We start from the raw sequence: 14748 nt of genomic DNA on the forward strand, positions 1-14748 counted from the left end.
CTAATTAAAATTCTAATTCTTATGAAAAATGCTATCTACCTCTACAGAGAGAACTGATAGAGTCTGAATGTAGATTAAAACAATTTTTTCACTTTATTTTTCTTGCTTCTTTTTGTTAACATAGCTAATAAGGAAATATGTTTTATATGATTTCACATGTATAACTGAGAGAACTTCTTGTCTTCTCGATGAGTTGGGGAATATTAGGAAAAAGGGAAAGAATTTGGAACCCAAAAATTTTTTAAAGGAATGTTAAAAATAAATAATATATTCATTTAAAATAAACAAAAAGGGAAAAATTCAATTAGATAAGGATTTGTCATATATAGAGTACTGTTTTAAATACTGGAGGGGATAAAAAATTTAATTAATTCAAAAAATATTTAAAGCACTTATTATTAAGCATGACACATTATTATGTGTAAGACACTATGCTAGCAATGCGGATAAAAAGGCAAAAATGAAAGAATCCATGTCATTAAGGAAAATATATTCTATTGTGAGGGAAGGGATATTACATGAACATAAGTAAATATAAATACAAAATATATATAAGAATGCTAATATTTGAGCAAGTGGGGGGGGAATTAGGAGAGAAAGTTCATATAGTAGGTGGTAAAAGAAACCTTCCTTTTAAAGTATCTAGAGAATCTATAAGGTAGAGGCAGTGTATATCAGACATGAGGGACCATTTTTCATATGGAATGTCAGTTTTTGGCCATTTGATATAATGAAGAATGAATGAAAGGAGATAATAACAAACATTACTGGAAAAAGTCAGACTGTGGAGAGCTTTAAACATATTACCTTAAAGAGAAGTAATCAAAGATTATTTCTGAATAGAAGGTGACATGATCAGATCTATCCTTTAGGAATATCAATTTGGTAACTATGTGGCAATTGAGAGCTGAAGAGGGAAAAAACTATAGATCAGAAGATAAATTAAGAGATCTGAATTAGGGTAAGGAGAGGAAAGAAGAGGTAATATAAGAGAGACATTATGGAGGTAGAACCAACAGGATTTGACAACTGTTTGGATATGGGGATTGAGGGAGACAGAAAGGTCAAGAATAAATCCAAAAATGTGGGCTTTGATGCCTGGAAGGATGGTATTGCCCATTTATTACTAGATTCCAAATACTGTACAAAATGCTGGGAGTAAAAACACAAGTACTAAATAAATAAATAGGCAGTCCTTATCTTTAAAAAGCTTACATTTTAATGGGAGAAGACAACACATAAAAGAAAGCTAAAAAGTTGGAAAGATGGCAGTTGAGTGGGAGAAGGGAGATGTGGAGAAAGAAGTCTAGAGAGTCAGGAGCAGAGTCTGGAGAGGAGTAAGGGAATGTTTAAGTTTGGCCTTGGCACTCCTCAGAAAGGAACTGACCTCTTATAGGAAAGAGCCACAAAAACAAAAGAATCTTCTTGGGTGATAAGTTGTTTTGGAGGAGTGATGGATTTCAGGGAAAAAACACAATGAATTCCATCACCCTTGACCCTTCATTAGCCACCTACCTATGTTTTGCCTTCTAGGCCTAGAACTTTCCTCAGTGTCTGGCACCTTCTACCCCTGGAACATCCTTCCACTATACTACCTTTCTTCTTCTATTAGTAAAGGTCTTCATTTTGGGGATAAGTTCAAGATGTCCAAACTTCTTTCCCTTCACAACTATGCTTCTGTTTCTCCATGCCCTCCCCCCAGACTCTGACAATAATCCCTTCTAAGTGGCTAACTTCCCTTCCATCCTCCGTTTTTCAGCTTCCTTTTATGTATTATTTTCCCCCATTAAAATATAAGGTCCTTGTAGGTAGGAATCTCTCCCTTTCTCCTCCCCCCACTCCCTTCCCCTCTCCCTTCCTCTTCCTCCCACTCCCTCTCTCCCCTGCTCTCTTTCTCTCCCTCTTCCTCCCTCCCCCTCTCTTTTCCTCTCCCTGCTTCCTTTTTCTCTCTCTCCCCCTCCTCCTTTCCCTCTCTCTCTTTCTTCCTCCTTTTTTTCTCTTTCCCTCTCTCTCTCTTCCTCCCTTTCTTTTTCTCTCCTTCTCTCCCTTTCTCTCCCCTGCTCTCTCTCCCTCTTCCTCCCTCCCCCTCTCTTTTCCCCTCCCTCTCTCTCCCTGCTTCCTTTTTCTCTCTCTCCCCCTCCTCCTTTCCCTCTCTCTCTTTCTTTCTCCTTTTTTCTTTCCCTCTCTCTCTCTTCCTCCCTTTCTTTTTCTCTCCTTCCCTCCCTCTCTCCCCCCCCTTTTTTCTTCCCTTCCTTTCCTCTCTTTGTTGTATCTGTGTCCATAGAGCATAGCCCTATTTAAATATGGGAAGGGGGCAGAGAAGATACTTTGAAACACAGAAACCAATGATACAAAGTATTATGTGTGTACTGATTTTTTTTTAGATTAACACAGGGCATAAACTCAATCTTAAAAGTCCAAGAAAACTTTTTGAATAGAATAACATAATACATGGGAAGAAGCATTATAACCAACCAATTTAGACAAAGACAAAAGGAAAATAGAGATTTTAAATCTCTTTCAAAGATTCAAAAAGCTACATAGGTCATCAATCTAATAACTGATGTAAAATCATAAAAAGAGGAACAATTATTGAAAAGTATGTGTATGAAATTATTCCAAGATGTGCCCAGGTAGAAATCAATTTAGAGAAAATTCCTAGCAAACAGAAGATAAGGACCTCAAAATTCCTTCAGGAAAAAAAAATAATTCCTAATAGAAGAACCAAGTTTTCAGTTATAGTTGAAGGAATGGAGCATTGTGAAATACCTTGTAGGTATTCAAGAAATATTCATTGACAGTAATAAGTCTAGAAAAAAAATATTTTTACTCATTTTTTACATTAGACTTCAATAGCAGGTAATCTTGTTTAAGTTCAATTGTAAAATCATACACATAGTTTAATAACTTTCAATTTAAAAATTAATAACAGAGAGCAATAAAGAATTAAGAAGCAATGAAAAACAGCTTTGGGGGAGTGGCATCTTTAATTAAATGGAGTCAATAGGGAGTAAGGGAGAGAGTAAGATGACCTCCAATGTTTTTTTTCCAACGGTCTTTGGTCATTGACTAAAGTTGAGTAGTTTCCTGATTGATTATAAAGACAATTCAAGAGAGAATAGATAGTTTTCTTCTGCAACCAAACTCCAATGGGTATACATATTTGTTACATATGGAGAGATGATATGGACTACCCTTCTAATTTTTGGTAGTTCTCTAAAACAAATTAAGATTGAACAGAAGTCGTGATGTTAGTATAGAAAATTTCCCTAAGCCACATGTGGTTCTAAATTCTGATCTATGGAAATATTTGATTATATAGTCTTCATGTAAATAGCAAACTATGATTTATTAGGAGATGTATTTCTGTGTGCATACAATAAAATATTAATTGATGGACAGACAGGGCAGTTAGTCAGCTAGGATTACATCACTGAAACCTTCCAAAAGATTTCATCTAAATATAACCAAAACATATGACAATATTTTAAAATTTAATAATGAGTTAAGTCTTTGCTTAGTTGACTATTTGAGAATATGGATTTAAGATAGACAAAATTCTTTCACCAAAATTCTAGATTTCCTTGATTTATGATGTCTTCTGGTATAAATTACTGAGAAGGAATACTGGGAAATGAATGTGAACTGTTTGCGATTTTTGTTTTTCTTCCCAGATTATTTTTACCTTCTGAATCCAATTCTTCTTGTGCAACAAGAAAACTGTTTGGTTCTGCACACATATATTGTATCTAGGATATACAATAACTGCCTGCCATCTAGGAGAGGGGTGGAGGGAAGGAAGGGAAAAGTTGGAACAGATGTGAGTGCAAAGGATAATGTTGTAAAAAAATTACCCATGCATATGTTCTGTCAATAAAAAGTTATAATAATAATAATAAAAAGGAAAAAAGTATACATTCTGTGATTAAGATTAGTGTTGAGGAGAACAACTCAACTCAATCCCTCCCATCCCACTTAAAGTAACTAAAAAATACTATACTCCTGAAATCTTTATAAAGTGGGAAGACCTATATTGAATCAGTTAAGAAAATTAAACTTAATATGAAAAAGTACTTCATTTGGAAAGAATGAAAACCAATGGAAGAAATGAAATGACACTACATAGGAAATTAATTGGGATTTATTGAGGAGATTTAGTCATATCATACAAGTTTGGGATAAAAGAGCTTATTCATTCGGAACCCAGAATTCTTAGTGACAGATCAATCTAGGGGAGAGAGCAGCTCCCCTATGAAAGAACTATTTGGGGGTGGGGGAAAGAAAGCCTTTGACTTCTCCTTTTGCTTGTCTAGAGATGAATTTGTGAATCTCAAAAGGTAGTGAGACTGTGGACATCCCAAGAACATCTTAACAGTGCCCCTAGAACATCTAATGATTGGGAGCTAAAGACAAATTACACTTGCTGAGGAAAAGCAGTTACAGGCTTCTATGACAGATCAGGAGAAAGCCATACCATACTTATACAAATCTTCATGAAGACTCCCTAAATAGGGAAAAAAAAAAAAAAAAAAAAGGATTCCTAACTTTACTACTATATGTTCTCACTAAGCCTCAGATCACTTTCTCATGGCTCCTCCATGTATTTGTGGGGGAGGATCTGCCTTTGGCTTGGACCAGTGTTTTGTTCTTATTTGCCACTGTAGTAAATACCCACCTCTAAAAGCTAATTAAGTATAGCTACCTAACTGATATCAACTGGTAATTAATGGAGGAAACACACCAGTAGGATCTCAGGAGCAATATTACTAGAGGGAGAAAAAAGCAAGCTAGAGTTACTCCTAGATTTCTGAGGGAAGATGCAGCCAACTTTCCTTGGGGAACCCACCCTCCCAATGCAAGGGAGAATTTAGGTGAATGAACCCAGAGAATGCATGACACTAGAAAATATTTAGTGAAAAAACAAGAGTTGGGGAACATAAATATACTCCCCAAAAAGAAAAACATAATAAACTGTTGATTAAATACTTCATAGGCAACTCATGTTGCCAAGATATGACAACACTAAGAAATATTTTTGTACTTTACTTCAATATATAATTTGGCTAGAAATTAGAAACTGAAAATAAAAGTGCATCTGCTGACCAAAGGATGTTCCAAGAACGGGAAATCCCGGGGAAAACCAAAAAAGGGAACAATCAGATAAACAAAACAAATAGTGCTGTCAACACAAAAGTGTTACTGAACATGCTTCCTAACTGTTGTGATTGTATGTAGAAATGCAGATTCAGAAAGGCCAATGGGGACATAAAGTGGCTAAAGGATAGGAATAAATGGGAGGAGGAAGCATAATTATACAGTTGTGTCCCCTCCTTAAGAAAAGTCTCGAAAACCACATTTATAGAAAGAAATGAGAGAGTTGTTTCTCAATCATTCTTGATATTCTACTGAGAAGGAACCTCTAAGTTGTGCAAATGGAAAAAGGGAGGTTGTTTTTTTTTAACCAAACATCAATAAATTGCAATAAGAACTTATATGTGTATAGCACTTAAAAATTAAAAAGAACTTTCTTATTTTTTCTTATTTAGTTTTTATAACTCTGGGAGATAAATAGTATTTTTTACAAAACTTAAGGGTGGAAATGATTGTTATTCTCATATATGTGAAGTACTCTCATGAAGAAGGGCGATTAGGTTGATCTAATTGACCCCATGGGACATCACTAGTCAATGAATAGAAATAAAGAGATGAAGGTTTCAGTTTTATGTACAAAAAAATTTCACAAGTTATAGTTTTTCAAAAACAGAATGACTTGCCTGAGACATAGTAAGATATTAATCACATAGAGTTTCAAATAGACAGTGGAAGATCATTTATGGGGGATATTGTAAAGGGGCATTCCTGTTTAGAAAGTATTGAACTAGATTATTTCTAAAGCTCTTTCCACTTCTAAGATTCTAAGAATACATGAAGCTAAGCTTCACAACTCACATGTAGTAACTAGTAAATGGCAGAGCTGCATGTCAAATCCAGTCTTTAGATCCTAAACTCAGTATGTTCTCTACTTCACCCCTCTGAAAAAAACCATTAAACTACCCAATGCCCTATCTTCAAAATAGTAAACAAATGTCCTTATTCAATTAAAAGAAAATAGATAAAAACTTAACCATAATATATACCTATATATGTGCTTTTTTTTTCATTTTCAGAACAACAAAAGCAGACATGAGGCTCAGAATGTAATCAGTAAGCTTTTTGTTTAATAAAGTAGAGATTATTAAGAAGACTTCATTCATCTATTCACTCATCTAATACTGATTGAGCTTATTCTATGGGCAAATCAGTTTATCAAATTATGTGAAGGCTACAAAAAAAGCTAAGATATAATTCTTGCTCATAAAAAGTTTATAATAAAATTGCATACTTACATATATACATATACATATATATGAAGGAAGGTTGGAGGTTAGAGAGATATAGTGGAAAAAGTACTGAATGTGCTGTCAGAAGTCCTGGGTCCTAGAGTCAAATCCTGGGTCTGTGACTTGCTATCTGTAAGACTTGGAACAAATCACTCAACATCCTAGAGTTCGTTGTTTTAGCTGTAAAATGAGAGAACTGAATGGCCTCCAAGGTCCCATCCAGCTCTAAACCTATGAGCCAGTGGCTTTTCTAGAAGGGAAGGGCAGGTTCAAATCAATGGTAGTAGATGTAATAGAGATTTCAGGGGCCATCCAGCCTAACCTATACCTGAAAAAATAACACTCTCAACTTAGATTTTTCCAAAAGACAGCTGTCAGAGATCATGGCATAAACTGATGTTTATTGACATCCTCTGACACTGTCCAGAGGAGGTAATCGAGTTTTACTCAACCTGTCTATGCTCATTCAGGGAATCCCCTGTCTATCACAGATGTAGTTTCTGATTCTTCTTCCCACCATTTCACAGGATCCCCAAATCAGAGATTTAGAGCTGGAAGAAGGAAGCAGAGGCCATCTAATTCAATGCTTTCATTTTATAGGGGAGAAAATAGAGGTTGAAGAGGGTTAATTCATTTGCTCAAGGTTACACAGTAAATATCAGAGTCACTAAAATATTTGCTGCTGCTGTTGTTGTCATTCAGTTGTTTAGTTGTGTCTAACTCTTAGTAATCTCATATTTGGTTTTCATGGCAAAGATACTAAAGTGGTTTGCCATTTCCTTCTTCAGGAGTTTAAAGCAAACAGAGATTAAGTGAGCTACTCAGAATCACATAGCTAGAGTGTGTCTGAGGTAAAATTTGAACTCAGATTTTCCTGACTCCATGTCCAGTATTCACTGAGCTGCCTCAAAGTATTTGTATTTCATGAAAACAAAATGAGAAAACTTGAGAATTTTATTTTATATCTTTTTAAAAGGAATTTAATTATTCTATGAAGTTAGACATGCTATAAATTTCAAGGTTGATCTTTGTACTCATAGAAGTACATTGTAGAAAGAATACTAAGATACAAATAGACCTAGTTTCTAGTCCTGGTTCAACTGTGTGAATTAGGAAACCCATATAGTCTTCTGAACCTCAGTTTTTTAAAATCTATAAGTGGCAAAGTTCAATTTAATTTGGTTAACATATATTAAGTGTCTGTTCTCCATATGAGACTTTGATGTAGATTATTCAAAAATGAAACTAAAAAAATTGTATATTGTTAGCTTTTTTGCTTGTAGGAACTAAGTAAAGTGGAAATAAAATGCACACATAAATAACTAAAATAAAAATTAGAATATAACTAAGTTATAAGAGGGATCAGATAAAATGGCCTGAGAAATTTAAGGAAAGAGGCATCAGGGAATGCTTCAAGGAAGAGGTAGCAGCTGAGTGATCATTCCAATTCTAAAATGATGTGATTCTATATGTTAGAAAGAATCTGTAGCTAGACAATAAAGCAACATCTGAGGATTAAATGTATACCACCTTCTATTTAAAAAATTTACTTCCTACACACATGCGATTTCCAAAAAGCAAATACAAATATATATGTTTTGCATATAACCTGATTTTAAATTCAAAGGCATAATATTGGTCTTAAAACCTATTGCCCATTCATCTAAATATCCAAACACGATATTCGAGTTCTTCATTTCAAGTACAAAATGCCACTTAACTATCAAGAATATAAATTAAATATGTTTTATGTTAGTGTTTATGGTTTATGACAGTGTTTCCAAATTGCAATGAAATATTCTCAGTACTGAAACGCTAACTGGAATATCTAAAGAATGATAAATTATTTTACTTTTCAAATTCCTGGAGAGACCATGTCAAAAAGCAAACATTTCAGTAAACTAAAGGACCCAGTATGCTCCTAAAGCATGTCTTTTATCTTCATGCAATTCTTTCTGCTTATTTCAGTAAGTGTTCTGATCCCATAGGAAAGACACATGCAAAGGCAATTCAGATCTTATTAAGGTTAAGGAGGAAAAAAAGTAATCATTACTGACTTTAATAATATAAACTTGAAATATCATTGCATTTTTGGTGTATACTATATAAACAAAACAATATTCCTAAAGGTAATATAATGGAAAAACAACTAGATTTGAAGTCAGAAGTCCTGGACTCGTCACTTATGACTTAGGTGATCTTTGTAATTCCCTTATCATCACCAGACTCAGTTTCCTCATGGATAAAATGATGGAATAAAACTAGATGACCTATAAGATTACTTCTAGCTCTAATTCTATTTAAAAATTGAAATTAAAACAGAAACAGAAATAATATGTAGTAGGCATGTAAAAATCTTTTGAAGTTTCTGAAAATGAAAATTAAAATATTCATTATGATTTTAAGGCAAAGAGCATTTTTATTTCTAAGTAAAGCAAATTAAGGATATCAATATATGACATAATTGAAAGTTTCTTATTGACATACCTGTAAGTCATATGTAGGTGAAAGATGGCCAAGCCTGAAGTAAGACTTCAATAAAGGTTTTTAGTGAAGCAGTTCCAACTTTATCTTTCTTCAAACAGTGTGAGGTTGTCCCTCAGCTAAAAGGCAAGTAAGTTCCATATTACTATCTCTTGTCTGAAAAGTCTTAAAACAATAGAAAATGAACTTTCACAAATAGAAATCTAGAATCATGTGATCCTTCACAGAATCATAACAGACTAGAAATTCAAGGGATTTCTGAGATCAAATAAAACAAGCCCCTCATTTTACAATTGAAGAAAAATGATATCTGAAGAAGATAAGTAACCAATTCAAAGGTTACACTATTCAGACACAGGTCCTCTGATGTTTGATCCAATCACTTTTTACACACACAAAGGGAGGTAATATGGTACAGTGGAAAGAACAGTGGATTTGGAGATAACGGTGTACTTAATTCAAATCTCAGATCTGTCACTGACTACCCTGTGTATTCTAGTACAGGTCAGTTATACATAAGTCCTATTAGAATTAGGTGATCTCTAAAGTTCCTTCTAATTATAACTCTACTATGATTCTATTCCTTGATAATGATTAGGAAAAGAGAATGAATCTTAAAGTATAAAAGTGCCAAAGAGAACATCTAGTTCAACTCTCTCATTTTACAAAATGATTAATCAATTTAATTTTAATATGAAATATTATTCTTCAAATATTTGTTATCATATATAATTAAAAGTCCCATTTGTGTACTAAGAGACAATTGGGCTGAATTACAAAATGCAAGGGCTATAACTGGGGCATAAATGACCTTTTAATATTATGTCTCATAATTTTAAAAAGAGTCAACTGCAGCAATTGCTACCAAGTCAATTTATTGATTGGTAAAAGTAGGTACCCAGCTCTCTGAGCATATTAGTTCAATTAAAAGCAAATCAACAAAGAAATTTCATTTCCTGAGTTTGCAAGGTCATAGTGCTACTGAAATTAGCCAGCTCATTTTATAAGTACTCCCAACTTCCCACTCCAAGTAATAATAAACTTAGTGGTAAAGCACTTGGCAAGCATAATGAGCTTACCCTTAACACCACAAAAGAATAAATAGCATATATCCAAAACAGGACAAGATATTTGTGCATATCTAGGCAAGGTTTAAAAATTCTGAGTTTTTTTTTTTTTTTTTAAATTATAGTCATTGGAGCATCAGAAATAATGAAACTCAATAACCTAGAGTTCAATACCCCCTCCCAAACAAATTACTTAGAAAAGATGCACTATTTGATAAGAACTTTTGGGAAAAACTGGAAAGCAATCTGGTAAAAATTAGGTTTAAATCAATATCTTGTACAATATCTACAACAAATTTAAGATGGACACATGATCTGAACATGAAAATTCATACCATGAAAAATTAGAAGAGCAGCAAATCACTCCCCCCCAACACACATAACGAAAAGCAATTTCCTCATAGATGTAGGTAAGTGGTTAGACTATAAATAAACAGTTTTCAAAGAAAGAATTGTAATCCAGTAACAATCACATTAAAAAAATGTTCTAAATGTCTATTAATAAAGTATAAATCAAAATTATCCTGAGGTTTTATCTCATACCATCAAATTTGCAAAGATGACAAAAGATGAGAATAGTAAATGTTGTAGAAGCTGTGCAAAGATATAATGTATTGTTGGTATGGTGAGAGTGGAGTGTAGCCCAAAGCAGTGTCGTCCCTATCAAGCCAGCTGCAGGTCTTAGTGACTGAATCAGTTGAACTAATACTTTTTGAAGATCTCAGCCCATAGAAGGTAAGGAGGTCAGAAAGAGACAAAAGTGATGAGGTTTGAATCTCCTCAATTCCTGGTGGTGATGAGGTTAGTGGCAATAAGAGAGTTATTAAAAATCCCCTTTTAATCAACCGCAGGTTTAAAGTGAAAAAATTCACTTATTCCCAAATTATTAATTGCAAAATGAAAGTTTATTGTTGAATAGAAACCAGTTTGCTAAGATACTGACTTCTATAGTGGCAGAGTCCTATTAGGGAAATGGAATCTTAAGCTGAGAATGCTCAGCAGTCAGGGTCTAGCAAATTGCTTGGCCCTCTGCAAAGAGTAAGCTCAGACACTGCCCCTTTTATGGAGTCTTAGGATTCCAGGAGCCAAGGTTCCCAGGCTTAGATGCTTATCAGTTTTCAGTCCAGATCTCCTATTGGAATTAACACTTCAAAGGGATGCTTTTTGACCAGGATTTCTAATTGAATGAGAATTTGGAATTTCAAAAAGATCAATGGGAGTTGATTTGCCCTTCAATAGTGTTGCTTCACTCATCCTGGGAAGGTGGGCCTTCTCTCTAACTCTGTGGAGCTTGGAAGATTCTGATTTCTGAGATCAAAAAAGGGGACACAATTTAATTTTAAAGGGAACACAGTTTAGTGATAATCTTAAAGGGAACACAGCTTCAGTAAAAGGAACAGTTTACCTCCCTCTTCAAAAGGAGACCCTTTCTGGGTAAATGACTCTGTTGCATTGCCCATATACAGTCCTGGGTCACAATCCTAGGTTTAGGAGGAAGAAGAACACTAGGACACTAAAGTATGCAGTCTCAGGAGTCCAGGGATCTTATTCATAGTTCTAGGGTGGAGAAGAATGATTGAGGTATCTCACAGATCAGGGCACAGGCTAGGAAAGCACTAACCACACCTCTCCTTAAAACATATTATCTTGGAAGAACTAAAACTTGTAGAATTATCTCTGAATACAATAGCATTAAAAACTTGAAACTTAGAACAGTTCCTTTTACCCTGAGAGAAGAGGCCAATTATAAAATTAAAAGTCAAGAAAAGGACTGGAAAATGAGCAAACATCAAAAAAGAAAAAAAAAAAAAAAAAAAAAAGAACATGACCATAGGAAATTAGTATACAAGAAAGATCATGCAGAGCTTCAAAGAAAAATGTGAATTGGTTTCAGGGCCTGAAAGAAATAAGAAAGGATTTTAAAAATTAAATAATAGAGGCAGAAAAAAATGGGGGAAAGGGAATGAAAGCGCTGCACAAAAAAGTTAACAGCTTGGTAAAGGAGACACAAAAAATACTAAAGAAAATAACACCTTAAAAACAGAATGGGTGAAATGTTAAAAGAGAAACAAAAATCCACACAAGAAAAGAATTCCTTAAAAAGCAAAATTGGTCAAATGAGAAAAGAAGAACAAAAATTCACTGAAGGGAAGAACTCCTTTAAAAGTAGAATTGGCCAAATGGAAAAGGAGGTACAAAAGCTCATTGAAGAAAATAATTCCTTAAAAATTAGAATTATGCAAGTGAAAGCTAGTGACTTCATGAAACATCAAGAAACAGATAACAACCAAAAAAATCAAAAGAAAGAAAAAATAGAAAAAAAGCATGAAAAGCAAATGACTTGGATAATAGATCAAGGAGAGATAATTTAAGTTTTATTGGACTACCAATACTGTCATCATAAAAAAAAAAACCCTAGATATCATTTTCATTTTTAAGAAATTCAAGGAAAATTGCCCTCATAGCTTAGAACCAGAGAATAAAATAGAAATTAAAAGAATCCATCAATCACTTCTTAAAAGAGATCCAAAATGAACCCAGGAATATTATAGCCAAATCACAAAGCTCAAAAAAAAAATATTGTAAGCAGCCAGAAAGAAACAATTTAAGTATCATGAAGTCATGACCAGCAAAACACAAGATTTAGCAGCTGCTATAATAAAGGATCAGAAGGCCAAAGGGTAAAGGAACTAGTATTACAACCAAGAATCACCTACTCAGCAAAATTGAGTATAATCCTTCAGGGAAAAAAAAGGGGCATCTAATGAAGTTGAGTACTTTCAAGTATTCTTGATGAAAAGCTCCAGAACTGAATAGAAAATCTGACTTTCAAATATAAGACTCAAGAGAAGCATAAAAAGGTAAACAGGAAAGAGAAATCATAAGAGATTCAATCATGAGAGCTTCAATAAGATTATAAACTGTTTGCAATCTATATGGGATGATAATATTTGTAACTCCTAAGAACTTTTTCTTTATTAGGGCAGTTAGAAAGTATGTAGATAGAGGTCATGGATGTCAGTGGACTATGATGGGATGATTAAAAAAAATTAAAATCAGGAGTCAATTATATGAACTGATGCTGAGTGAAATGAGCAGAACCAGGAGATTGTTATATACTTCAACAACAATACTATATGATGCTATTTCCAATAAAATAAAATATAAAATTCTCCCCCCAAAAAAATCAGGGGTCAAGAAAAAGGGATACTTGTACAAGAAGGAAGAGAGAGGCAGAACCAGGTAAATTCTCTCACATGAAAGAACTTTTACAGTTGCAAGAAAGATGAGAGTAGGGTGGCAGGCAGCTTGAATAAGGAGGACTTGCTAATGGAAGGGAGTGTAGATCAAAGGTGGCAGTGGATAGAAGCAGATACCAGGGCTAAAGAAAAAAAAGGGAAGTTAGGTGATGGAAAGGATAGAGCACCAGATTTGGAGTCAAGAAGACTTGAGTTCAAACTTGAATTCAGATATTTGACATTTACTATCTGTGCAACCTTAGGCAAGTTACTTAATCCCAATTGCAACACACACACACACACACACACACACACAGTAGGAGAGAAGAAAATAAACAGTAATCATAACCAGAAATGTAAATCCATAAAATGAAAGAAGAGAACAGAGTGGATTAAAAATCAGAAGTCTATATTATTTACAAGAAATACATTTCATACAAAGAGATAGACACAGAATAAAGGTAAAGCTGGAGCAGAATCTATTACACTGAAGTTGAAGTAAAAAGAGCAAGAATAGCAGTCATGATCTCAGGAAAAATAAAAGCAAAATCAGATTTAATTAAAAGAGATAAGCAGGGAAGCTACATTTTGCTAGGAAGACAATGAAAACAATTTAGATAAATAAAGTGATTAAAATCTCTATACCTATGACCTAGAGATTCTACAAATGGATATATGTCACAAGGAGGTCATTTATTTTCCCTCCTTTCTTCCTCTTAAAAATTATTTGTTATATAGAAAGGCTTCCGGGAAGAAGTTGGGGAAAGGAAATAGTAAATTTTAGTGGCTGGCAAAACAAAAGGTTATCCATAAAAATGCATTTTAAAAACATTTTTTAAAAATTACACTCTATTATTGCTGACCAAAGAATTTTAATTTTTACTTTAAAGCAAGGAACTTGATTTATCAAATTATCATGAGAATGGAAAGCATAATTTTTTTGTCTTTAAAAATCTATGCATCTTTTTAAAATTTATTTATCTTTAGTACACATTGCTTTATGAATCATGTTGGGAGAGAAAAATCAGAGCAAAAAGGAAAAAACCATGGAAGAAATTTTTTAAAAAGAGAAAAAAGAAGTGAACATATAGCTTGTATTGATTTACATTCAATCACCATAGTTCTTTTTCTGGATACAAATGGCATTTTCTGTCTAACGTCTATTGGGACTGCTTTGGCTCACTCTACCATTAAGAACCAAGTCTTTCATAGTTGATTATCACATATTCTTGTTGTTACTATGTACAATGAATTCCTGGTTCTGCTTGTCTTGCTCAATATCAGTTTTATGTAAATCTTTCCAGGCCTTTCTAAATTCAGCTTGTTCATCATTTTTATAGAACAATAATATTACATTACCTTCATATATCACAACTTGTTCAGCCATTCCCCGATTGATGGATATCTACTCATTTTCCAATTCTTTGCTACCATAGAAAGAGCTGCTACAAAAAAATTTTTACATGTGAATCCTTTTCCCTTCTTTATGTATTCCTTGGGATACAGACCCAGTAATGGCACTGTTAGATCAAAGGGTATTTATTCACAGTTTTATAACCCTTTGGAAATTACCCATGC

The 14748-nt window shown here is 33.8% G+C and overlaps 1 protein-coding gene across 4 annotated transcripts in view; it reads right to left on the minus strand.

The window, feature by feature from the left end:
- TRAF3 (TNF receptor associated factor 3) overlaps positions 1 to 14748 on the minus strand; it is a 150743-nt gene that overhangs the window by 62524 nt on the left and 73471 nt on the right. For all 4 annotated transcript variants that reach the window (XM_074291203.1, XM_074291205.1, XM_074291204.1 and 1 more), the window contains one exon: positions 8868 to 8983. The gene's annotated coding sequence lies outside the window, so the exon portion shown is untranslated. The remainder of the gene's footprint in view (positions 1 to 8867; positions 8984 to 14748) is intronic.

This window comes from Sminthopsis crassicaudata, chromosome 2 (assembly GCF_048593235.1).
Source record: "Sminthopsis crassicaudata isolate SCR6 chromosome 2, ASM4859323v1, whole genome shotgun sequence".
Lineage (NCBI taxonomy): Eukaryota > Metazoa > Chordata > Mammalia > Dasyuromorphia > Dasyuridae > Sminthopsis > Sminthopsis crassicaudata.